This window comes from Cryptomeria japonica, chromosome 3, assembly GCF_030272615.1.
Source record: "Cryptomeria japonica chromosome 3, Sugi_1.0, whole genome shotgun sequence".
NCBI lineage: Eukaryota > Viridiplantae > Streptophyta > Pinopsida > Cupressales > Cupressaceae > Cryptomeria > Cryptomeria japonica.
The window spans coordinates 187,235,775-187,261,807 of record NC_081407.1 but is presented as its reverse complement, the minus strand read 5'-3'; positions in this window follow the sequence as shown (position 1 = coordinate 187,261,807).

Sequence of the window (26,033 nt, the reverse complement as noted above, 5' to 3'; positions counted from 1 at the left end):
AATCTTCAAAAAAGGAAACAAATCAGGAAAGAGGAATTGGAAATTATGAGCACAAATCTTCAAAAATGGAAATAAATTAAAAAAGGAATTAATTGACCAAGAAAGAATTCAAATTGAGAAAAGAAATCAATTGGAGATAATCTTGAAAAACAAATTAAAAATTGATAAATAATCTCAAAGAAAGCAATTAAAACAATTAAATATCAAAACTGAATGGAATAGAGAATAAATTAGTTTTTCCTAATTTTATCTTAATTTTAGTTCAATTTCCTTTAAAACTGAGAAAAGAATCCAATCACATCAATTCACCTGGATTATGCTTCCTCTTGGAAAATCTAGACCGCTCGTCATCATTTGATCTCAGTTGCTGGTTTCTTTCTGAATTTTCTATAAATTCAGGCTCTCATCTCTCATTCAAAAATCTTGGAGAATATATTGTTATTATGTTATTTTTGCTCTAGGTTCATTGAGAATTTGCATTGAGATATTGCATATTAGTTGTTCTATATTGCTTAAATCATGTTAGTTTAATCTTGCATATCTAGCTTAAATCTTGCATCCATCTAGCTTAAATCCATGCTCATATAGATTTAAAAAGCTTTCGTTTAGGTGTTGTCTAGTCACTGGATAGTTTAGCAATCTGAGAGCAATCTAAACTATCATCTACTAGAAGGTAATGGGTCACCTTTTTATTGTTTTATTATTCATTGATTATTGATTTACTAACCATGCATCTAATGACTTAATTGAAGTGTTGTGTATTCCAGATATAGATATAGGTCCACTTTTCACACACACATTTTTTGGCACCCACCATGGGGCTCAAATCAACAACTACAAGATTTCTAATGTTTCTTGAACAAATTTAATGTTTGGTTTTTATAACTAATAAACATGTGTTAAATTTGCAAATAAAAATCTTTCTTTTTGCTTGTTCTTCTGTGACAGTAAAAAATGGTCTCTTTTGGGAGGACATAACTTTTTATTGAATTGTTGGATCTAAACCAATTTTCAATATGTTGTTGAAAACAAAGTTTTGTACAATCTCACCAAAGAGAGTTTCCTAAGAATGTCTGGTTTGAAATTTAGGAATGATAGAGTGCAGTACTATCATTTTACTTATTCTTTTGTGATAGTAAAAAATGGTCTCTGTTTGGAGGGCACAACGTTTTATTGAACCGTTGGATCTAAACAAAATTTTAATATGTTTTGTAAAACCAAGTTTTACACGTTTCCACTAAAGTGATATTCCAAATTAACTCTGGTTGAAAATTTATAAATGAAAGAGTGCAACACTATCAAAACTGTCATAACTAGGATAGTCATAAAAAATGAAAATTCTTGCTAGATTAGTTTAATTTATAGTTTGCATGCTAGAATTTTGTTTTGATGATTTTTAAATGTTATTTTGGCAACTAATTTTGGGCTTTTAATTTTTGCAGGTCTGCTTGATAAAGAATTTATCAATCAAACATATGCCTATCAAAGAATAAAAAACATCATGTATTGTTTAAATTAATTTTTTAGGCACTTAAATTGCTATCTGGTTAAAGAACAAATCTGTCTTTTGTGTTTTCAGAAAAATTTGAGAGGTAGTAGAGTATGCTCTTATCTTTTACAGACAATCAGAAATTTAGACCCTCAAATATTTTTTCTAAGTTTTGAGATTTGTGTACCTTTAGCAGGCCTATCATAGTGGGAAAAAGCAATCACCCTGTGAGAATGACCTAAGTGAGTACAACTAGACCTAAGCATTCCAACTCACTATAATAAATAGCCCTCTAGTGATTAAAGTCTTAGAGGATGGGATTATTTGAGTTTTCTCTTTGAGATCTCTCATATCGAGCATTTTGTAGGGCCTCGCAGTCTTAATCACGTTTATGTGACTACAACTTGTTTTGGTATCTTCTTGGGCTACATGCCTCAATCATGCATGCATGACTTCAAGGGGTAATTTCAAATGGAATTCCTAACTAATAACTATAAGATAGAAGCTACTTAGTTCACCTCTAAAAGGGGGATAATCTTTGTGCAAGAGAGGTAGTAACTCTCCCAAGACACTTTCCATATTGTGCCCCCATTAGCGTTTGGAGTCGGTTAATATGACGTTGAGAATCCATTGTGTGAGGCTTAGTAGGTGTATTCTGATTAGCTATTTGGTGTGTTCCTAAGTTAGCAAGAAAAGGTTTTCTTCTCTAAACCAACTTCCATAGGGTTAGCATGCTTTGATTGAATTATTATATATCTTGCATGTTTTCTATGCTTTCATCCCTAAAACTAAAACTAGAATACCAAAATTGGAGAAAACAACAAACAAAATCAGTGATCAAAACTCTATCCATGTCACAAAATAGTATACCTTAGTTGTCAAAAACTCAGTCTATCTCTAAACTAGTCATCGTCAGTCATTGAAACATCAGTCTATATCAAAAACTAGTAGTCGTCAGTCATTGAAACTCTGTCTATCAGAATCTTGTCTCTGTCCAATCCTCTGTCATATGAATTCCTAATCTTGTCAGTCAAAATAGTCTAAGTTTCCCAGATCAATCTACAATGAGCATAAAATTAGTTATCATAATTCAAAGCATAAACAATCTTGATAGTATACCCCTATCGTTGCATTGCACGTTTTTGTTGATCATCTCTCAACTACCTCAAATAACATCTTATCAAACCTAAGTTAGCTTAGATAACATCTTACACAGGATAGATCATTCTTGAAACCAAACCAGATCTTAGTTACTTCTCTTAAATCACTATGTTAAACAAACTACAAGCTACAATTTGATCTTGACTTCTACAACACATTTAGCTCTCGGTCCTATCGGTTACAAATGCCTATTCAAACAAGAAACTCTCACAGCAAAACAAAGAAAGAAAAAGAAACACCCTTTTTGTCAAATGACAATCCATTCTTTGAAGGAAACCTCTTTCAAAATAAACCATCCTTGTCACAAATACCAGTTTATGAATTACCAATTTTTGGTTAGCCCCTATCTCCCACCATGTCTAGGGAAAGACAAGAAATAGAAGCTAGTAAACAAGACACTCGCGATGACTTCAGCAATCATGCAACTGAGAGTGATTCCTCATCGATTGAATCTAAGCTTGTTGAACCTTTTGAGGCTGAAGTACATCAATGTTAGAATGATAAAGAGTTCCGAAAAATGATGAAGGTCATCATGGCTAGGGAAAAGGAAGACTATTTCCTAGAATTAGCAAAGCAAGGCACAAAACTCCCTACTGGTTATAATGTGGACACCCTTGTCACTAAAGGGGAAGAGACGCCATGGAGAAAGATAAGAAAACAAATGCAAACATTAGAAACTGAGATCACAAAACTAAAAAACAAAAATAAAACACCAAAACAATATTCTCTGGATACAATATGCCCATTCCCCTTTGACAAAAACCTTTACATGCCTCCATTTCCCTCAAGAGTAGAAATGCCTAAGTTTGACAAATATGATGGGAATACAGACCCCCAAGATCATATTAGAGAATTATGTGCTTTATGTATGGAGTTCATACATAACCAAATGTATCTCATGCGTCTTTTCCTGAGAAGTTTAGGGGGGCAAGCTATGGAATGGTTCTCAAGTCTACCCATGGGAATAAAAACTTTCAAAGAATTAATCCAACTAATCCTACAACAATACTCCTACAAAATTCATGACCCAGTCACTATGATAGAACTTTGCAATACCAAACAAAACCAGGAGAACCCTTTCTCACTTATCTCCAACGATGGAGAAAGATGTCCTCTAGATATTCACGGACTATCCCGGACCTTGAGAAAATGGATATCTTTGTCAACAACTTAATCCATGAATTGAAATACAATGTCCAGATGCAAGTACATCCTTCATTCAACAAAATGGTAGATAAAACCCTCAAAATGGAAGATGTGCTTATAAAAAAGGGAGATATATCGCTTTGGAAAGAAACATCACAAGGTTCTAGTTCTAAAGAAAAGAGAAAGTACTGGAAATACAACAAAGATAACAATAGAAACATTGTTAGTGATGGAGTGGTAGATACTATTGAAGAAAAAACAAAATCCATAATATTTAACTTGGCCAGTGGCACGCAAGCACTCAAGGTAGGTGAAACTGTGATAGAAAATCCTTTGAAGAAAACAAGAGAATGGTTTAAAGAAAAACCTTGGCTTTCAAAGCCTAAGCGTGATTTTAATCCTCTAGATGAATCATATGAATCGGCTTTTAAAACCTTATAGGCAAATAATCTGATAACACTGATAGATAATTCTAGACCATATGACTTAGAAATTAGACCCAAATGGTGGAGAGAAAATGAATACTATGACTACCATTGGAACAAGGGACATAACATAAACAACTTCATGAAACTTCAACATGAAATCCAAGATCTCATTTATGCAGGAAAGATCATTGTTGAAAATCACACAAAAAATGCTGATCATAAGGCCTTTAAAGATCCCTTACCGACTTATGGACAAGGAGATTCCTCAAAATCAAAGGGAGGAGATAGAGTCAATTATACCTCCACTAACAATGATAATATGATCAACATGATTGAATCTGCTCAACCTAAATATTGCAATCTAATCATAGTCCAAGATCACCAAAGTCAAGCACAAACTAATAATGCTATGACTCGTGCTCAAAGGAAGATCACTCTCCTAGGAGCTAGTTCCTCAACTTTTGATCAAACAACATCAAATCTACCAAATAGACAAACGGATAGAATCACAACCAAATCAAAACAGCTAGCTTCATCATCTTCTCCTGTTTATAGTATTGTCAAACAATTAAAGAGAACCAATGCTCAAATCTCCATTTTGGAACTGCTTAAGATCTCTTTTGCTCATAGAGAGGTCCTAGACAAGGATTTACTTACCACCAGTGTCCCTTAAGATTTATACATAGATTAGTTTCAATCTATGGTGGGTCACATGACCTCACCTCATTACCTCATTTTCACTGAAGAAGATGATAACTCACTAAGTCACCCACATAACCAGCCATTACACATTGAAGCCATGATCCATAAACACCAAGTTAAACATGTTTTAATAGATGGATGCGCTAGGTTGAATATTTGTACCTATAATCTACTGACACAGTTGGGATTTTCTAAAAATGTTATTGATCCAACAAATAAAATAATAATCAAGGCCTATGATGAAGAAGAAAGAACTTCTAAGGGTCTGGTACTATTACCAATCAGGGTAGGACCTATAGAAAGAGATGTCATTTTTCAAGTCCTGGATCTTCATCTTTCATACAACATCTTACTGGGCAGGCCATGGATTCATGAAATGAAAGCAGTACCATCTACGTATCATCAATGCCTAAAATTTCCTTATAATGGAGTTGAAGTCAGTATTCCTACTGATACAAGTTATACCTGCAATGCATTAACACAGAGTGTTGATGCTTTTGTTCCTCATAATAGAGCAGCCTCTATAGCTGAAAGTTTGAAATCTTTGTTGAAAGATTTAGAAAAGAAATTGAAAATCACAAACACTGGCATAAATGGCTACAAAATAGAGCATATACTCTCACTAATGTCTCTTCCTCTGTCACCAAGATAGTCAGGAAAACCATCAAAGGTTATGAAGCCACAAACTTCAACTCCAAAAGTCATTTATGATGGTCTTTTCATATGGTCCTCTACTTCTCTTGTAGGCAAAATAGAAGAGGATGATGTTATCAAATCACTTTTCAAAGAAAATAGTGCAAATAAAGAAATATGACATTGTGAGATTTCCCTGACACAATATGGTCTAGGTTATAAGATGCTTCAACGGATGGGATATTCGGGTACTGGTCCTCTAGGAAAATGTCAAAAAGGTATTGTTGAACCTATTCAGTTACAAACTAAGTCTGCCAATGATAAAGTTAGATTGGGATATAATTCAAGAAAGACATCAGATTAGAAGCACACAAGCCTCGACTTATATGGGATTGGGGGGATTATTATTGAGAAGGAATAGCTATTGTGTGCATGCATAAGGTAGCTACCATAAAAATGTAGGGGCCCCCTCACAATTGACAACTCCCTACCACCATCAAATTAAGTGGAAGAAAAAGTTACTACCTTTAACAACACAAGAAATTAATATTCAACAAACTCAGGAAGAGTGTGATGATGAACCGAAAGAATTGCCCACCCAAAGAGAGGAAATAGATGGCAATCAAATTCCAATTATATCAGCTATAATACCATAGGAAGTAGAAGTCCCAGAGGATATGAGAGACGAAGTATACAGAATCAGAGAATTGTTTGCACTATTGAACATTCCGGCCACATATACTAGCAGACAACAAGTAGATGATTCGTGAACTGATTCAAATGAGTATGAATGGGGTCCTGACCATCTCTCAGATACCTCTACTATATAAACCCTTGAAGAATCCAATGATATCATAGATGATGCACAAGAGCCGATATGCCTAAAAATGCAAAAGGAAATGGAAGAAATCATACTAAAAAGACAAGAAGACTATAAATGACAATTGGAGGAAGAAAGGACACAAGCAATTTCTTCACCTACTAACTCTCCCTCTAACGAGATAGGACAAATCAGGTACGAAACTATGAAAGAAGAATCAAAAGATATAGAAAAAGAACCAGTCATCAGTCCTATAGAGTCCTAAAATTGCGACACTTGCAATTTTGACTGCATTTCGGTCTTCATGATGGCGACGCAACATGCAACCTAAATGGAAACCCTGAAACCTGATTATGACACTAAAAACTACATTTTTCAAGCACCCTGGCCTGAACCTTCTTTGCACCCCGCTGTCCCGGAGGTGGGACCAGAGCGCCCAGCACCCTAGTCCCTCAGGACCAGGGCGCCCAGCGCCCTAGTCCCCCAGGACCATGGCGCCCAGCGCCCTGATCCCTGGGTCCTATTTTGGGCCCGGTCTCTTTTGGACTTCGAGTCTTTTTGTTTGCAATTTGGAAATTAACTTTCCTGGTCGGCCTAAGGTTGGGAAAATCAGTCTATCAGCCCTAATTGACAAGTATATAAATGACATTTTTCTCTCTCATTTGGCATGAGGAGGATATGTGTACAAGCGTGGAAACTATACTCAAATATTCAAGCATTCAAGCATTCAAGCATTCAAGCATTCCTTCTAAGTCTCCATTCAAGGCTAAGTGTTGCATTCAAGACAAGGATTCAACCATTGAAGAGGAGATCACTTACTACATGCTACATACAACATACAACAACATACAACATCTATACCTTCGCACATAAGGATACAAACATCCTTAGAACAAGGTATTAGTACTTGTTTTACATTACAGACATTTACATTTACAGCAATTTCTCATTTCTTGGTCAATTCCAAAACTGGGGTTTGACCTAAAGGCAAACCCCTAATCCCTAACCCCCCAATCGTCTTCACTTTTCTGTGTGTAGGTTGCAGGTACACAGCTGAAATTGAAGATCTAGAATCCTTGTGCAGAGACGAACGGATCCCCCTTCGTTTCGCGGATTTTTTGGAGGACCGTGGCACCAGGCGCCATCGTCCTGACAACTTTTGCTCAAATTTGCAGGACAGCGCCGTATCGACATTTTACTGCTAATTCCAAGTCCGCAGCTTCATCCTATATCCCTATCTCTGTTTATAAGCGAATCTTTCTCACTTTCTATGCACTCCTAGCTAAATCTTTCTATCAACATTCTTTACAAAAGAGGGTAGCTTTGCTTTCTTAACCCTTGAAACTCATTTAGCATCCAATCTTGCATTGTGTGGGATTGGATCTTGTGGGTTTCAACCCCTCTTTTGAATGTAAAGTCTCTCTTCTAAGTGAAAACCATCAACCCTAGCAACCTCCCTTCTCTCTCCTCGGAGTTGGAAGAGGGGAGTGCAACTAGGGTTCGATCGTGATTTTCCGCTTTACATTTTGGTGAACCCAACGTGAACATCCTTTCTTATTATTCATGATTAGATCTGAAAATTGGCTTCCTTGCTTACATTTCCATGTTTGATCTTTTGCAAAATTTTAGAGGTGATTGCATAGAAACCCTAAATTTTCTTTTTAGAAATTGAACTTGTGAAATATTTAATTGTTAATGTTTGTTTCAGATCTGCCCTTCTATTACAAATTATCAATTCAGATTTGTGCTTTAATTTTGAAAATTAAGTGGTTAAGTGTCAAAACCCTAATTTTTGAAACCCTCTTGATTCAACCTTTGTCCGACAATTTCACTGATCAAAACATTTCCAAATCAGCTGTAACTTTGGATTCCGCAATAAAATCACAATATCTTTCATCCCTAAAAATTTGGAAAAAAGTTGCGAGGACCGTGTGCACTCCGAGCGCCATCGTCCCCGACATTTTTTCTGAAATTTTGGGAGCTAGATCTTACTGTATTTTTCTGCTAAAATCCAGAATTTTGGCTAATTTTATCAATTATAACACTTTCAAAATTACAGTCAAAGTTGATCTTGTGATTGCTTGGTTTAAGGCTCCTAATCATTCAAAAATCATCGAAATTGAAATTTTGTGTCAAAATTGTGTTCTTACTGTCCTAAATCTGAAAAATGTGTTTGCATTCATTCGAAATTTCAGTGCTTTATTCAAATTCTTGCAATTTGTGACTTTTGAAATTAAGTGCTTAATTACAACTTTGGTTTCCGCTTTCAAAATTGAATTTTGCATGAAATTGAGTTGTTTTTTAAAATCCAAAACTTGCATTGTTCTTAACATTCCCTCTAAAATCATAAAATTCAAAATTTCAGTTTCCCTCTCTTTTTCAAAATTCAAATTTTGCATTTTTCGACAATCTTGGTAGGGTTCAATTTTGAGATTGCAACTTTAATTTGGCCTATCTACAGATCGTAAAATCACTCAATTTTTTTTCAGATTAGCTCTAAAATCATCATACCTTTCATCCCTGCAAATTTCGAAAAAAGTTGTCGGGACCGTGTGCACTCTGAGCGCCACGGTCCCTGACATTTTTTCCAAAATTTTGGGAGACTGTCATGATTGCATTTAACAGCTTAAATCTAGAAGATTGGCTGATTTTACTGAAAATTGCTACCTCTAAATTCAAAATCTTCTCTCTTTCTAGTGCATGAGTTTTACAACAATAAGCCCTACTTCCACTATTCCTGTTAGACGAAGCCGTCGAATTAAGTCTTTCCGAGGTTTAACTACTGAGGAGATGGAACCTAATTTGAATAGCCTTTTTAATGAGGACATGGGTAATTCCTCTAATCCTCCTAATGATGAAGAAGCTCTCCATGAGGTTTCTGTAGAACAACTTTCGAAATTGGATAATCAATTTGATGATTTTCACCAATGGATGTCTCATGAGTATCCCGATAGTCAAGCTCTTCCTTTAATTGAGGGTCTAAAACATATGCTTCAAAATGATAAGAATGGAATTGATATTTTGCGTGGTATTGCACACATTGTGGATTCGAATGTGATGCCTATGAAGAGTTGTGCCGAATCTTTAGGTTATACACAACCTCCTACACAAGTCAATCATTCTATTCCTTTGACAACTTCTATTGCTAGCATACCTACCTTTACATCAAACATAATGGCTACTTCTATACAAGACATTCCTCCCATGATTACTAGTCACGGGGGCAATCCTTCCTCTTCAATTAACCCTATTCCTTCATTCAATCCGACTTCTTCATTCATTCCTGCAATGAGTGTCCCTATTATATCTTCGCAAATGAACATGACGCAAGGGGGCAATTCATTTAACCATTCCATTCCTCCTTGTAGTGTTCCTCCTGTCTAATCATCTCCTATGATTGACTATCATAGAGTCCCACCACCTTACTCTCTACCTTCTTTCAATAACATAACACCTCCATCTCAATCTAACACATCTAATATGAATTCTTCGACTGAAGTGACCATTAATAATCTTGCACAAATTGTCTCTTCTTTACAGCAACAAATTGCCTCTATGAATCAATCTAAGTTTAGTGTGCCCACATTTGATGTTGCGAGCCCACTTTCTCTTGACATTGTTCGAGCTATCCCTCCTAAACATGTTGAAATCCCGCATTTGGAACTTTATAATGGTAAAGGTGATCCTCTAACACATGTTAAGACTTTTCAAACAATATGTACTGATTTTTCTTATGACCAAAGGTTGCTTGCAAAACTATTTACTAGAACATTAAGAGACAAAGCCCTACAATGGTATTGCTCGTTGCCTTCTTATTCTATTACTTCTTTTGAACAACTTGCAAATGCTTTCATTCAACAATTTCAAAACAATATAAGTCCTAAAGTTACTTTGATTGATTTAATGCATTGTAAACAAGGTGTTAAAGAAAAAGTGACTGATTTCATTGGTAGATATAAGCATTTGTATGCTCAAATTTCTTTTCCAGTGCCTGACAATGATATTCAAAGAATCTTTATTTCTAATTTACAAAAAGATATTCGAGACAAACTTCTGTTTTCTGAGTTTACTTCTTTCCAATAGTTGTGTGCAACTCTTCACAATTATCAACTGACTGTGAGTCAAATGGAACAATCATATCCTATGGCTTCGAGTGATAAGGGTGATAGCAGTCAACAACCATTTGGGAAGTTTAAACCGAATAGAGATTCCATCAAATTCAATGAAAACATCATCAACAACAATGTGAATGCAGCATTAGGTGTGCCTCCTATTTCTAAATTTTTCAAGAAAGAAAGAAAGTATACTCCTTTGAATGAATCCTTGCATAGTATTATGAATAAGTTATTGGAACAAAATGTGCTTACTCTTCCTCCTATAAGGCAAATTGATCCTGCAAAGATTACTTCACCTTATTTTGATAACAAAGCTTTTTGTCATTTTCATCGTCAGCCTGGGCATGATACTGAAAAATGTTTTTCTTTAAAGGGTAAAATTCAAGATTTGATTGATAATAATACTATCTTTGTTTCTGGAGTGAATGATAAAGGCAACACATCTGTAGCTCCTCCTAACCAAAATCTTCAGATTTTTACTGATCCATTACCTTCTCATACCTCTAATGCGATCGAGGCTAATGATTCCTCTCTCTCATCTGATGGTCTTGTGTGTATGACTCCGAATGTGATTAACTTTGTAGAGCAGCAAGAAAATCCTAAAGAACCTTCCATCACATTTGATTCTAGTGAAACCATTAGAGCACCTGATGGTCCTTTATACATAGTTGCAAAAGTCAAGAATACACCTTGCCGTGGAGTGCTTATTGATCCTTCGTGCATGGTTAATGTTATTACTGAAGAATTTCTTTTTACTTTGCAATTGAATCAAGTGATCTATGACAAAACAGATGTGATTGTGAAATTATTTGATGCATTTTCTTCTCCTGCAATTGGTTCTATTACATTGCCTATTGAGGTCCATAACAAATCTCTTGATGTAAACTTTTCTATTATTCCTTCGTCCGAACAATTTCGTGTGAAGCTTGGATATCCTTGGCTATCTTCCATGAAAGCTATTGCTTCTCCTATTCATAAGTGTTTGAAATTTCCCCATAATGGTGAAGTTGTTACTGTCAATCATAGTCTCTTTAAACCAGCTGAAAGAACTTCTAGCGTTCCTATTGATTATTTTTGGCCTAAACAATTCCAATCTCTTCCTCCGCGAAGTGATCATCTTTTCAAATCTTATCAAAAGTGGAAAACAGATATGATCCTATCTCTAAGTGAACCTAGAGCACCTAAGCTTGACATTCCTATCATTCTTGAGAAGGAAGTTCTTCCTTTGAAAGATAAAACTAATGTCTTTCCTCAAGAAGATTCTCAACCCCTTCCCATGGATGTAACTATGTCTATGCCTAAGAAACCTTCTAAGAGTAGACCTATACCTCCTCGTCATGATGGACTTGGTCTCCTTCCTAAACCAAAAATTCCTCCTTTATATGGAGTAGTTCCTCCTCCTTTCTTTTATAGAGAGAACAGACCTTCTTCTTCTCCTATTATTTAGCCTAAGAGACCACAACCTAAACACCCAAGTGATAAGGATGAGAACATTCCTCCTCCTCAATCTTCTCCACTTCCTACTAAGACTAGACAAAATTGTTCTGCATGCAAACATCGACGAAAGCATCATCTTAGGGCTCAAGCAGCCGCTTCTCAAACTTTGCAATCTCCAAAAACACCTTCAACAAGCATTATTCCATTTTCTCCTCAGCCGAACATTGAGCCTAAATCTCCTAAACATAAGATGCATGATGGTCTTGATCCTGTGCGAGTTAAAGATCCTATTTTTATAAATCTTGATGATGATATAGATGAAAATGTTATTCATGATGAACATGTTACTCCTCTTGCTTCTGATAGTGAATATGAACTTGTTGATGTTGATAACCATTTATCTAACGAATTTTCTAAAGCACTTATCCTAGCTTCTAGACAAGAACAACGTGGCTTGGAACATGAACATAGCCCTTGTTTGGATCTTGTGATAGTTCCATCTGCTGTGTTGGATGTTCCTCCTCTAGCATGTTCCCTGCCTTCCCGAAACATTGATCAGCAAGATCGGGGGGTAGATGACGTGCTAGACTAGTTACATTAGCATAGCAGATTCTCTCCTCCTCTCTTTTGTTACTTCTTCTATATGTTATTCTCATTCTTATATTTGTTGTCCTTAGTGTTGTCTACTTGAGGACAATGCAAAGCATTGAGAACTCTTTTGGTCTCTCTCATGTTGACTCAAAAGACACATGTGTTCCCTTCTTCTAGGTGACCTTCCTTGATTGGGGAATGAAGAACAATTATGCATACATACATATGATATATATACATGACTTATCATACAGCATACTGACCCCAAGGAAAGCGAAGTCACCTCGTGCTTTGTGTTTTGTGTCTATTATCCTTGGGTTTATCTCACACTTGGGGGCTAAATCTTTGCGATAACATGCTCCTTTCTTTTCTCATTTCTTATGTGTATCACTACGTTAAAACAATCACCCCCGTTGAGGCGTGTGTGATCGCTTTAACGTAGGGGGGCATACACCCTGTCTATCCTTTCAAGATACTTGAAAATTTCTTGGCGAACTTAGCTTTGCCTTGAAAATTTTTGGTATTTCTTTTGCATGACTCATAGTGAGGGAGCCTTACTACTGACAGTCATGGTTCTCCCTCGTGATCTTCCCTTTTACTTTGTCAATCAAAGTCATAAGATCTCTATTCCACTGGGGGCTTGGTGTGTCTTGCCTCCTTGACGTGGTGAAAGTCTTTCAATGTTGTTTCCTTGTACTTTACCAAAAGTATGAGCATACATACTCCCGCTAAAGTGGGGGCTAAATGTAGCATCCTAAAATTGTGACACTTGCAATTTCGACTGCATTTCGGTCTTCATGATGGTGACGCAACATACAACCTGAATGGAGACCTCGAAACCTGATTATGACACTAAAAACTGCATTTTTCAAGCACCCTGGCCTAAACCTTCTTTGCACCCTGCTGTCCCAGAGGTGGGACCAGAGTGCCCAGTGCCCTGGTCCCTCAGGACCAGGGCGCCTAGCGCCTTGGTCCCCCAGGACCATGGCGCCCAGCGCCCTGGTCCCTGGGTCCTATTTTGGGCCCGGTCTCTTTTGGACTTCGGGTCTTTTTGTTTGCAATTTGGAAATTAACTTTCCTAGTCGGCCTAAGGTCAGGAAAATCAGTCTATCAGCCCTAATTGACAAGTATATAAACTACATTTTTCTCTCTCATTTGGCATGAGGAGGATATGTGTACAAGCGTGGAAACTATACTCAAATATTCAAGCATTCAAGCATTCAAGCATTCAAGCATTCAAGCATTCAAGCATTCCTTCTAAGTCTCCATTCAATTCTAAGTCTCCATTCAAGGCTAAGTGTTGCATTCAAGACAAGGATTCAACCATTGAAGAGGAGATCACTTACTACATGCTACATACAACATACAACATCTATACCTTCGCACATAAGGATACAAACATCCTTAGAACAAGGTATTAGTACTTGTTTTACATTACAGACATTTACATTTACAACAATTTCTCATTTCTTGGTCAATTCCAAAACTGGGGTTTGACCTAAAGGCAAACCCCTAATCCCTAACCCCCCAATTGTCTTTGCTTTTCTGTGTGTAGGTTGCAGGTACGCGGCTGAAATTGAAGATCTGGAATCCTTGTGCAGAGACGAACGGATCCCCCTCCGTTTCATGGATTTTTCGGAGGACCATGGCACCGGGCGCCATCGTCCCAACAACTTTTGCTCAAATTTGCAGGATAGCGCCGTATCAACATTTTACTACTAGTTCCAGGTCCGCAGCTTCATCCTATATCCCTATCTCAGTTTATAAGTGAACCTTTCTCACTTTCTATGCACTCCTAGCTAAATCTTTCTATCAACATTCTTTACAAAAGAGGGTAGCTTTGCTTTCTTAACCCTTGAAACTCATTTAGCATCCAATCTTGCATTGTGTGGGATTGGATCTTGTGGGTTTCAACCCCTCTTTTGAATGTAAAGTCTCTCTTCTAAGTGAAAACCATCAACCCTAGCAACCTCCCTTCTCTCTCCTCGGAGTTGGAAGAGGGGAGTGCAACTAGGGTTCGATCGCGATTTTCCGCTTTACAAGTCCATAGGAAGCTAAATGGAATAGATGACAAGGATTGACATAACCATCAAGGTTATGTCCACAAGTGTGTCAAATGCAAGTAATCAATGAACCAAATCATGAAGGAACTTGCAGCATCAAAGATGTGGGTATTGATACTATATATACTTTTACTAAGCCACTTCAAGAAGAGTTGGAAACATCATCTTATGACTTTGATAACTTAGACAAGAGATCTATTTATAACAACAACTATTCAACAACGCATTATGACTACTCTGTCATGAATGTTGAAATGTTGTCTGCTAACCCTATTACTATTACACCATAGTATGTAGTCTAGTCTAAATTAAGTGATGATACTAGAAAAAGGTCAATTGGGTTAGGTCCACTAAATACTAACATGAATTTTGATAACTATGTTGTGACTCTTCCTAGTCTCGAGACACATACACAAGGTAGTCTTTTGGAACTTGACTAGTCGGTCCGAAGCCATGATGATAGTACTATGAAATCCCTTGAGCCTGTTCCAACCTTATCCTTAATACATCCTAAACTGATTGATTGTACTTTTTATAAACAACCCTTGAATGTACCTACTTTTTCCAATGACTATACATTATCCTATTATCTCAATGCAGTTGAACCCATGAACTCTTCTACTAGTGAACAGAGTGGAAATAGGACTAAAATGGATATCAAGTATCTTAGTTGCAAAAATAAGAAAAATAAAAATAAAAGACTTGATGGTGAAAACCACATTATGGCGGTGTTAGAATCTAAAAAGGAGAAAATAAAGGGCCTACCTAAGGGTGAAAACCTCTCTGAGGTGCCTAAAGGTGAGATACTTGATATACTACCAAGTCACTTCTAGGAGAGATCTTCCATATTGATTGAGGCAACTCAGCTAGTGAACATTGGGAGTCAAGAGACACCACACATCATTCATTTAGCCCAATCACTATCATTAGAAGAGTTAAAATATTTCAGCAACCTTTTTTTAGAAAAGAAGATCAACTTTGCATGGACATACTCAGACATGCCAGGACTAGATCCTGATCTCATCATGTATCATCTCTCTATTACACCAGGAATTAAACTAGTCAAGAAAAAAATCTGTAAGATGCATCCTCATGTGGCACTGCTAGTCAAAGTTGAATAGAAGAAATTGCTAAAAGCTAGATTTATCAGAGCTATAGACTATGCAGAATGGATATCAAATATAGTACCTATATCAAAGGTAGATAAAGCTATTAGAGTTTGCATAGGCTTCAAGGATCTCAACAAGGCGTGTCCGAGAGAGGATTTTCCATTGCCCAACATTGACATGATAGTAGATATGACTATTGGATATGAGATGTATTTGTTAATGGATGGATTCTATGGTTACAATCAGATCAAGATAGCACCTGAAGATCAAGAAAAGACAAATTTCATGTGTGCATGGGGAACCTTCTACTAGAATGTTATGCTATTTGGGCTAAAGAATGCAAGAGCAACTTACCAAAGAGCAGTAACCACTATCTTCCATGATATGATGCATAAAAACATGGAAGCTTATGTTGATGACACCCTAGCAAAAACCATGAAGAGATCTATGCATATTCAAGAACTAGGCCTCATACTAGATAGAATGTTAGGGTTCCCACAGATACTGAGAGGGGGGGTGAATCAGTATCTGACCGGTAATGAATTTTTCTTAAAACTGAATATGTAGAACATAAAGTAACAGTATACCAGTATGCAAGAATTAATGTAAATAATAGAATCAAAAACATCCACATGAAAGGAACAAAATAACACAAGATGTTTAACGAGGAAACCCGGTGTGGGAAAAACCTTGGTGGGATTTGTGACCCACAATATTCACTTACTGGCCAATAAGAGAATATTACTTACAATAGGGGCCTGCACATGCAGGAAGGCCAACTGCCTAGAGCACACTGCTCAATAAGAAGTCACACTGACTTACAATGAGGCTTATGCAAATCCAATGATCTGTACTGCTTTACAATAGCATCTTCAATGCCAGATTCAGTATCGGTTCTTGCTCTGTTCTTTTGCATATACCCTTGACCTATATTTCACACATTAGGTCTGCCTTATAATTTTCTTTTTTCTTCCTATCCATATCCTAAAAATGTCTACAATGATCTCTTTTATATACAAGAGTCATTTTACAATTTGCCAAGTCGGCTTACAATAAATAAACAAAATATTACATATCAAAAATCTTATCGGCCTCTATGTCGGTATACATATTTTCTTTTGTGTTGATGTACATCTTCTGTGTCAGTGCTAGTGTAGAGTGATCTTGTTGATGTTGGTGTACTATCTTGCTTGAATAATGCTTTGCCAGTATAATGCCTTGCTAGTGCCATAGGATTGCAAGGTTGCCTGTGTAATGCTTTGCTGGTATAATGTCTTGCTGGTGCCATAGGATTGTAAGGTTGCCATCAATGACAAAATCTTCAATCACACACAATGTCTCATTGGAGTGTTCATATGCCAACAATCTCCCCCTTTGGCATTGATGGCAACACTCATGAGAAATTTCAAAAGATATCCAAAAAATGTGTAGACCAAAAATGTTACCAAAAATGTGAGAGCTCCCCTTGAGCATGTGATCCCTATGTTTTGAATTTTCTCATCCTACTACTCCCCCTTTGGCATCAATGACAAAGGTTAGTAGATTTTGTAGTTGTACCAATCCATAACCTCAACCTTGTAGTTGGGTAGTTATTATCTAAAGAATATCTCCCAAATTTAAGTTTATACCATCCATAAACTTCTTACTGTCTTTTATTGCTATCTCAGTTCTATATATTGTACCAGTGAGATGTTGCAAGTGCTCTGTCGGTGTTTTGCTTCCCTGTGTTAGTGCCTTTGAGATTTCCTTCTGCAGAGATGCTAAATAGTCCAATCTTGGACTTAGTTTAGATCTCAAGAATTTTGCCTTGTTTATTATTTTCTCTTTCTCTCTTTCTAATTTGAGCAATTCTTCCTCAAAATTTGTTATCTTTCCCTCAAAAACTGATAATGTATCAAATGAGTTAACAAAATTATCTACAAGTTTATTGATCTCTTCCTATACCTTTTTCATCTTTTTGTCTACATCTATGGTCAAAAATTTTATCTTACAGGTGTCTTTGTACAGGGTTTTGTACTCTTTCAATAAATTACACAGTTCCGGTAGAAGTGTGTCAAATTCCCTGTTACACTTCTTTATTCCTTCCTCAAAGAATTTCTGTTTCTCTTTTTCTATAATTTCCTTTATAGATTCTACCTTTGTTTGCTCAAAATTTCCAGAAATATATTTACAAAGTGTATCCAACTAGCCTAAAGAATCTTTATTGTCTATATTACAATTAGGAGCTATTGATTTCAAAAATGGAATTGAATCATCTATCGCTTTATAAGCTTGTGAGCTATAATTAGTTATTTTCTTGATAGATTCAAGTAATACCTCAGTCACATTTGATGGTGACCCAACAAACTGAGTGCCGGTGGAAGTGACCAAGCTTGTATTGACCTCAGGTAGGTCTATTTGTGTCTGTATTTCTTTAAGCACTAGTTTTCCTGCATCATTTCTTACCGGTGGCATCTATTCTGGAGCCTTTTGCTCTATTGGTTTCTTTGTTTGTGTTCTAGATTCCATCTTTTTCTCTGTATCTGCTACCGGTTGCTCTGTGTTTCCTATTACTGGAGGCTCTTTGGCTATACTTGATTTATCTAGTGAATCCTTATCTACCACTATGTTGATCTTTTGAGTATCAACATTCACAGTATATAGGACTTCAGGATTAGGATTATTATCCTCTGTATCCATACTCTCAGCTATCGGTTGATCTTTTGTAGTTGTTGTTTTTACCAGTGGAGTATTTAAAGGAGGTGGGGGTAAGTTGTCTCTAATCTTGATACTTGGTGGTCCACCAACTTTACCTTTCCCTTTGTCCTTCTGATATACCAAAATGGGCTTAGGATTCCTATATTCTTCTTGTTTTTCTTTTTCAACCAAGAATATATCCCAACCATTTTCTGTTTCCTTTGAAACTTCTGTAACTCTACCTGCCATTAGTGAAATTTGCCGGTGTGCAGTGGAAAAAACTGTCTGGTTGGCCTAAGCTATTAGATCATCAATTTCCTTAGGTGAGTTAACCGGGTATACTACAAGTAATTTTTCCATTTTAATTTTCTTATCCAACTCAATTATTCCTTGCCTTCTAGCCTCAAGTCTTTTGTATAGATCATCAGAAATTTCATTTAGGACTTGCATCAAAAACTTTTTATACATGTCCATGTGTAATATAACACTCTCCTCAACTTGTCCTTTCTCATCATCTGTTAAAGTGTCATATATTTTCTCTATGTTTTTCAATTTACCTTCCTTTGTGATCTCATTCAGTAATATGTCAAGAGGGGCCAAGTCAGTGTTTGTCTTCTTCTTCTTTTTGGGGGTCAACTTCTTCTTAGGTGTGACTTTCTTGACAGAAGATCTCATGGCTTGTTGCTTCTATCTTGTCCTTCTAGGTGAAGGAGTGGTTTCCGGTGAGGGGTCTCTTTTCCTAACAACTCTTTTAAAAGTTGTTGGCATATCTCCTTCTGAGGAAGTACCTACTGATGATAGATGAGTTTCAGGTTGTTGTGCTGCCAACTCATCTTCAGTTATGCTGATTTTCTTTAATACATCTTCCTTTATGGCTTTCGCTTGTCTGAATCCTTTTCTCACAAATGCCTCAACCTTCTTCACTCTCTTCTTAGATTGAATTTGACTTTCTATGGTCTCAGCACTACCAAATACTTCTTCCTTTGGTTCATTGGGGGCTTCTAGAAGTGCTTTGGCATAAGTTTCCACTATGTGGTCATCTGTTTCATACCCCATCTCTGTTACCCAGATTGTCCTTAGGATGACTGCTTCCATCCAGATCTCATCCTTTTTAATTACAAAACATATATCATCCTTGTATTTGTTGACAATTTCCTATGATAGTCTGATTCTTTTATTCATTCTGACCTTAAGTGCTTGAAAATACTCATTGATATTCTTTTCTTTGTTTTCACCCATGTTGTTGAATAAGTCAGATAATTGTTTTCCTACTGGTATGTCAAATCCAAAATCCTTGTTACCTATACCGAGAGCCTATTTGGTTATATGTAGCATTAAGCATACAAGTAAATTTCCAAATCTAAAGGTTCTTTTCTTATCCTTCTTGATTTTTGCTAAATTGTCAATTAACTCATCCTTTAACCATTCACAGATATCAATTTTTACATTGTCGTTAACCATGTCATAAGGACTCTTTATGCAGAAACTAGAAACTGAGTTAAGCCTATAAGCATGAGTTGCTTTGTAATCTAAAATCATGCTAACAAATCTAACATTTGTATCGGTCACATCATTATCCCTTAATGATCTCTTGTCGGATGTTGCACCAGTTAAGTTTGTTACTAAGTCATTGGAGACCTTCTTGGTTTTGTCGGGTCTACTACCAGTGGAGGGTAACCCTGTTACTGCTTTCACAACTTCCTTTGTAATTTTATGCATTGAGTCAAGCCAAAAGAATGAACCATGTACCCTGCTCAGAACTATCCTAACCACTTCCTTGGGAAATTCAGGAATGTAGAGGATTTCAGTGAATCCTAGGGTTTCAACAATTTTATGCTCAGGTTTCACATTTCTAGAATTGTCACATATGACAGACTTATACATGTTTTTAATTTTTTCATCACCTAATTCCTCTATGTTGCAATGAATATACATTCTAGGGTCTTCTGCATAAATAACACATTTTGGAATTTTTGAAAAAGCACCTATGTTGTCATCTTTCTTAGCTGCCTCGGGAACTAGCTAAAACACGGGCCTAGGTCATTTTATAACTTTGACTACTGTAGGGTTTGCTATGAATTCAGGTGCAGAGGAGGATGCCATGATGATAAATACCTTTTTCTGCCTTTGGATGGATTGATTGTTGAAGTGCTTTACCTCTTTGCTCATAATGCCTTAGCTCAGAAATCTTTGCACTCTCTGAAAGTTTGAATTCATGGTGAAATGAAATGGAGCCAAAAACCTTATTTTATAAAGTCTTTTCTACTACCTACCACATTAATTGCTTGTTGGTAATGTATTAGCTTAACTTTATTTGCCGGTAATGAATGATTTTCAACTTCTTTTCTCTAACTGAGGGAATAATAGAACATGTGTCATTAGATTGCCAAACCCTCAAGATAATTTTCTTCAATTTGATGAAGAACATCCTGCTGATGGAGCATTACTCTATCCTATCGGTGGAGCATCACATTGTCCTGCTGGTGGAGCATTTGTTGGTTCTACCAGTGGAGAAGTATCCCAAATATTTAGATCACCTTTTCTAATCCATTGCTTTGAGAATTCTTGCTTAACCTCTTCAACCTTTTCTTTACCTTTCAAACTAGTACTTTTGTTATCTACTGGCGTACCTTTACATCTACAAAATTTAGCAATATGACCAATCTTGTTACATGCATAACAAGTTACATTATTTTTCTGAATAGCTTTCCCATAACCTATGCCGGTTTGTGTCCTACATTGATTTGATAAATGACCAAATCTTCCACATACATAACATCTTACATTCATTCTGCAATTTTCAGAGTTATGACCAATTTTATTGCATTTGGAGCATTGACCGGTGGGAGGATTGGTATTCTGATAATTCCTAGATCTATATTCATTTTCCCTATGACCATATTTGTTACAGTTAAAGCATTTTCCATTGAATTTGTAAGTATTATAAGGTCTTACCGGTTTGCTGTGATCTTGGGCATTTGCAGTACCAGAGCTTTCTCCAACTTCAAATCCAATTCCAGAAGTGTCACCTTTGGGTTTTTGATTCTTCAATAAGGTACCAAGTTCTTCTGAGCTTTTCTTGAATTTTTCTTTGTGTTGATTTGGAGTTTCCAATTCCCTTTCCAAGATTTCTTTTTGTCTCATTAGTTCATTCAAGTCATCCTGAGTATGCATCAGATCTATCTTCAACATGTCATTTTCATAGCTAAGTCTTGTGTTCTCATTTGCTACATCACTTAGTCTTCTGGCCAATTCTTCTTCATTCTTCTTTCTATCCTCAATCTCTTTGCAAAATCTCATAGTCATATCCTACATTTCATTTTTTGTTGTCATGATCTCTTGTTTCAATTTGCTTATCATATCATTTAGGGATTCCTTTTCATCATTCTCATTTTGCAATTTTTCACAAAGTTCTCTTCTCTTATTTCTTGTAACATTAAGATTTTCTTGAAGTGCCTGAATAATGTCTTGAGCTGCTTTTAAATCATCTTCTAATTTGATATTTTTCAATTTTTCTGCATCATAGTCAATAAGAGCTCCTTCAAGTTGCTTCATCAGATTTTCCATCTTTACCGGTGTCAAGATATTCCTCAAGCTGTTAGGCTTCTGAAAATAGAGGACTAGGCTTTGACACTAATTGTCAGGATTCCCACAGATACTGAGAGGGGGGGGTGAATCAGTATCTAACTGGTAATGAATTTTTCTTAAAACTGAATATGCAAAACATAAAGTAACAGTATACCGGTATGCAAGAATTAATGTAAATAACAGAATCAAAAACATCCACATGAAAGGAACAACATAACACAAGATGTTTAATGAGGAAACCTAGTGTGGGAAAAACCTTAGTGGGAATATTCACTTACTAGCCAATAAGAGAATATTACTTACAATAGGGGCCTGCACATGTAGGAAGACCAACTGCCTAGAGCACACTGCTCAATAAGAAGTCACACTGACTTACAATAAGGATTTTGCAAATCCAATGATCTGTACTACTTTACAATAGCATCTTCAATGCCAAATTCAGTATCGGTTCTTGCTCTGTTCTTTTGCATATACCCTTGACCTATATTTCGCACATTAGGTCTACCTTATAATTTTCTTTTTGCTTCCTATCCATATCCTACAAATGTCTACAATGATCTCTTTTATATACAAGAGTCATTTTCCAATTTGCCAAGTCGGCTTACAATAAATAAACAAAATATTACATATCAAAAATCCTGTCGGCCTCTATGCCGATATACATATTTTCTTCTATGTCAGTGTACATCTTCTATGCCAGTGCCTGTGTAGAGTGATCTTACTGATGCCGATGTACTATCTTTCTTGAATAATTTTTTGCCGATATAATGTCTTGCCGGTGCCATAGGATTGCAAGGTTGCCTGTGTAATGCTTTGCCAGTATAATGTCTTGTCGATGCCATAGGATTGCAAGGGTGCCATCAATGACAAAACCTTCAATCACACACAATGTCTCATTGGAGTGTCCATATGCCAATATAGAATGGAAAGATTCAAGCTTTGATTAAATCCTAAAAGTGTGCATTTGGAGTAACATCAGGAAATGCCTCCACCCAACAATATCAGTCAAATGAGAAGTTTACAAGGTTGTCTTAAGTCAATAAGGCACTTTATATCTCAGCGAGAAGACAAAGCTCAACCCTTCACAAAAGTATTAAGGAAAGGAGTTCAATACAACTGGGATAAAGATTGTGAACAACATTTACAACAAATTAAAGAATATCTTTCTAACCCACCCGTATTAATGCCACTGATTCAAGGTAAGCCACTAATCCTATACATATCAGCTATAGATACTTAACTAGGGGCACTTCTGGCACAATAGGATGACAATAAAATGGAATGAGCTATCTATTACATCAGCAAATGAACTATACTATAATAGAGAAAGCATGGTTGACATTGGTTTTTGCATCACAAAAATTAAGGCACTATATGTTAGCACACTCTATTAAGCTTGTAGCTAAGATTGATCCACTCAAATATCTTTTTAGTAAAGCAATGCTTACATGAAGACTGGCCAAATGGGTCATGGTTCTTACAAAATTAGATATTGAATATGTGGAATGTAAAGCCATCAAAGGATAGGTTATTGCAGACCAACTTACTGATGCTCCACTTGAAGATAGTCAACCTCTATGTATAGGATTTCTAAATGAATCAATCATGCACCTTACTCAACAAGCATGGAAGATTTTCTTTGATGGGTCTTTCACTCAACATGGTTCTAGTGCTGGAATACCTTTTATTACTCCTAAAAAATATTCAATTTTGAAAGCTTACAAGATTCTCTTCCCTTGCACAAATAACATTGCTGAATATGAAGCTTTGGTAAACGGGATCAAGCTAGCCATCGAGTGGAAGATTGTTGAATTACACATCTATGGTGATTCTCAACTCATCATCAACCAAATCAATGACCTATATCAGACAAGATATGAGAAACTAATGCCTTATAAAAGAATAGTGGATGATCTCAAGAAATAATTTACCTTTGTATCACTTTAGCAAATCCCTTGAATAGCAAATAGAGTAGTGGATGCAATGGCCACCTTGGTATCTATACCACAGCTACAAGAATCTAATTTTCACTTTGAATTCCTAGTGGAAGAGTTGCATTATCCTGCCTATGATTCTCCTAAGTCCTAGATGGTTTGTTCTATTATTGGATATGACTAATCTTGTTATAGCCACATTTACTCTTACCTGTGTGACCAAGTTGTCCTTACTAATCTTTCCCAAAATGAAAAAAAAAACCTAATCTGAAATGCGTCACGATAGGTCATCATTGCTAATGACCTATTCAGGCAAGGTTTAGATAATACATTGCTTAGATGTCTAAAAATTGAAGAGTCCCAATGCGCATTATCTGAGGTTCATGAAGGTGTTTGTGGATCCCATTTGAAAGGTCTAACTTTAGCACAAAAACTACTAAGGGCTGGCTACTACTAGCCAGACATGGATAAAGAAGCTATAAAATTTGCTAAAACTTGTGAAAAGTGCCAAATGCATGGGCACCTTATCCATGCTCCAGCAAGGAATCTCATACCCTTTGTGACACACTGGCCCTTCCAACATTGGGCATTTGATCTAATTGGCCAAATATATCCTACATCATCTAATAGACACAAATTTATTATCACTACCACTGAGTACTTCACTAAGTGGGTAGAAGTGGTTCCGCTCATCAAAGCAACCGACAAACAAGTAGCTCTATTTATTCTTAATTATATCATCTATAGATATGGTATACCTTCATCCATTATAACTGACAATGGAGGACAGTTCAAGAACAAAGATCTAAATGAACTCTATGAGAAATTCAAAATAAAACAACACTGGTCATCAGTATATTACCCTCAAAGTAATGGACAAGCAAAGGCATCTAACAAAACCCTATTGACTATCTTACATAGAAAAGTGAACAAATTTGGGAAGGATTGGAATCTGTAGCTCAATCTTGCATTATGGGCTTATAGAAAAAGTATCAGAACACCTACTGGGGCTACACCTTTTTCTTTGGTGTATGGGTCTAAAGAAGTATTACCTATTGAAGTAGAAATACCATCTCTAAGAGTTTCCTTGCAAGGTCTTGTTACAGATGAAGATCATAAAATATCTAGATTGTAAGAGCTCAAATTGTCAGATGAGTGTCAGCAAGTGGCATTTGATCACCTCAGAGTGTATCAAAAGAGAATGTCCAGAGGATACAAAAAGAAGGTTTGACAAAGAGAATTTTAGGTTGGTGACCTAGTTCTACAAGAAAATCCTAAAAATCAACAGTTTCGAGACAATAAAGGGAAGTTCGAACCCAACTGGTTGGGTCCCTATATCATTACCATAGCTTTTGGCTTTGGTGCCTATCAACTCTCAATATAAGAAGGAGAACAACTTCATGAATTGATCAACACCATCCATCTGAAAAAATTCTTCACTTAAATATTTTTTGTTCCAGCAACCTATACAGCTAAAAAAAGTCCTGAAGAAATTTTTTAAAAAAGAGAGAAAATGCCTTGGTGAAAACCTAGTAAACAGGAACCTTGGTTAAAAAAAAAGGAATCTCTGCTAAGTAGGTGAAAACCTAGTAAATAGATGCCTCTTTTACTCAAGTGATCTATCTATCAATGCAATGTTGGCATTCCCACTTTCATGCATCTTTGATTTCGCTTGTACATATCTTGTAGTCACTTTTGTGACATCTTGGTTCTTTTGGAACCCTCATGGCTTGAAACTAATCAATGTCCTAGTCTTAGGTTAGTCAACAAAGCACATTACATATCCTAAGCAGTGTCAAACAAGTCATCTTTCCATCAATGAAACTTGGTCGTCCACTTCGAGTCAGTTACCTGTCTCTTGAATACTAAAGAGTTTTATCACTAAGTTAACAAGCACAACAACAAAATGAAAAACAATCACTAAATAGTTTGAGCTATGCATAAAAATTTTCTTTGTGTGTTGTCTTCTATATTGGTTTTTGATTATTATCCCTCTGAGTAATTTGAGGAAGTTTATCTTGACTAAGAGGAGCAAGGATTAGGGGCATAATATTTTCTTGTTTTCTGCTTGTAGGAATGATCCCAATGATTTGGAAACATCTAAATTAGCTAGGTGCCTGTGATAAGAGCCTTCACATCAA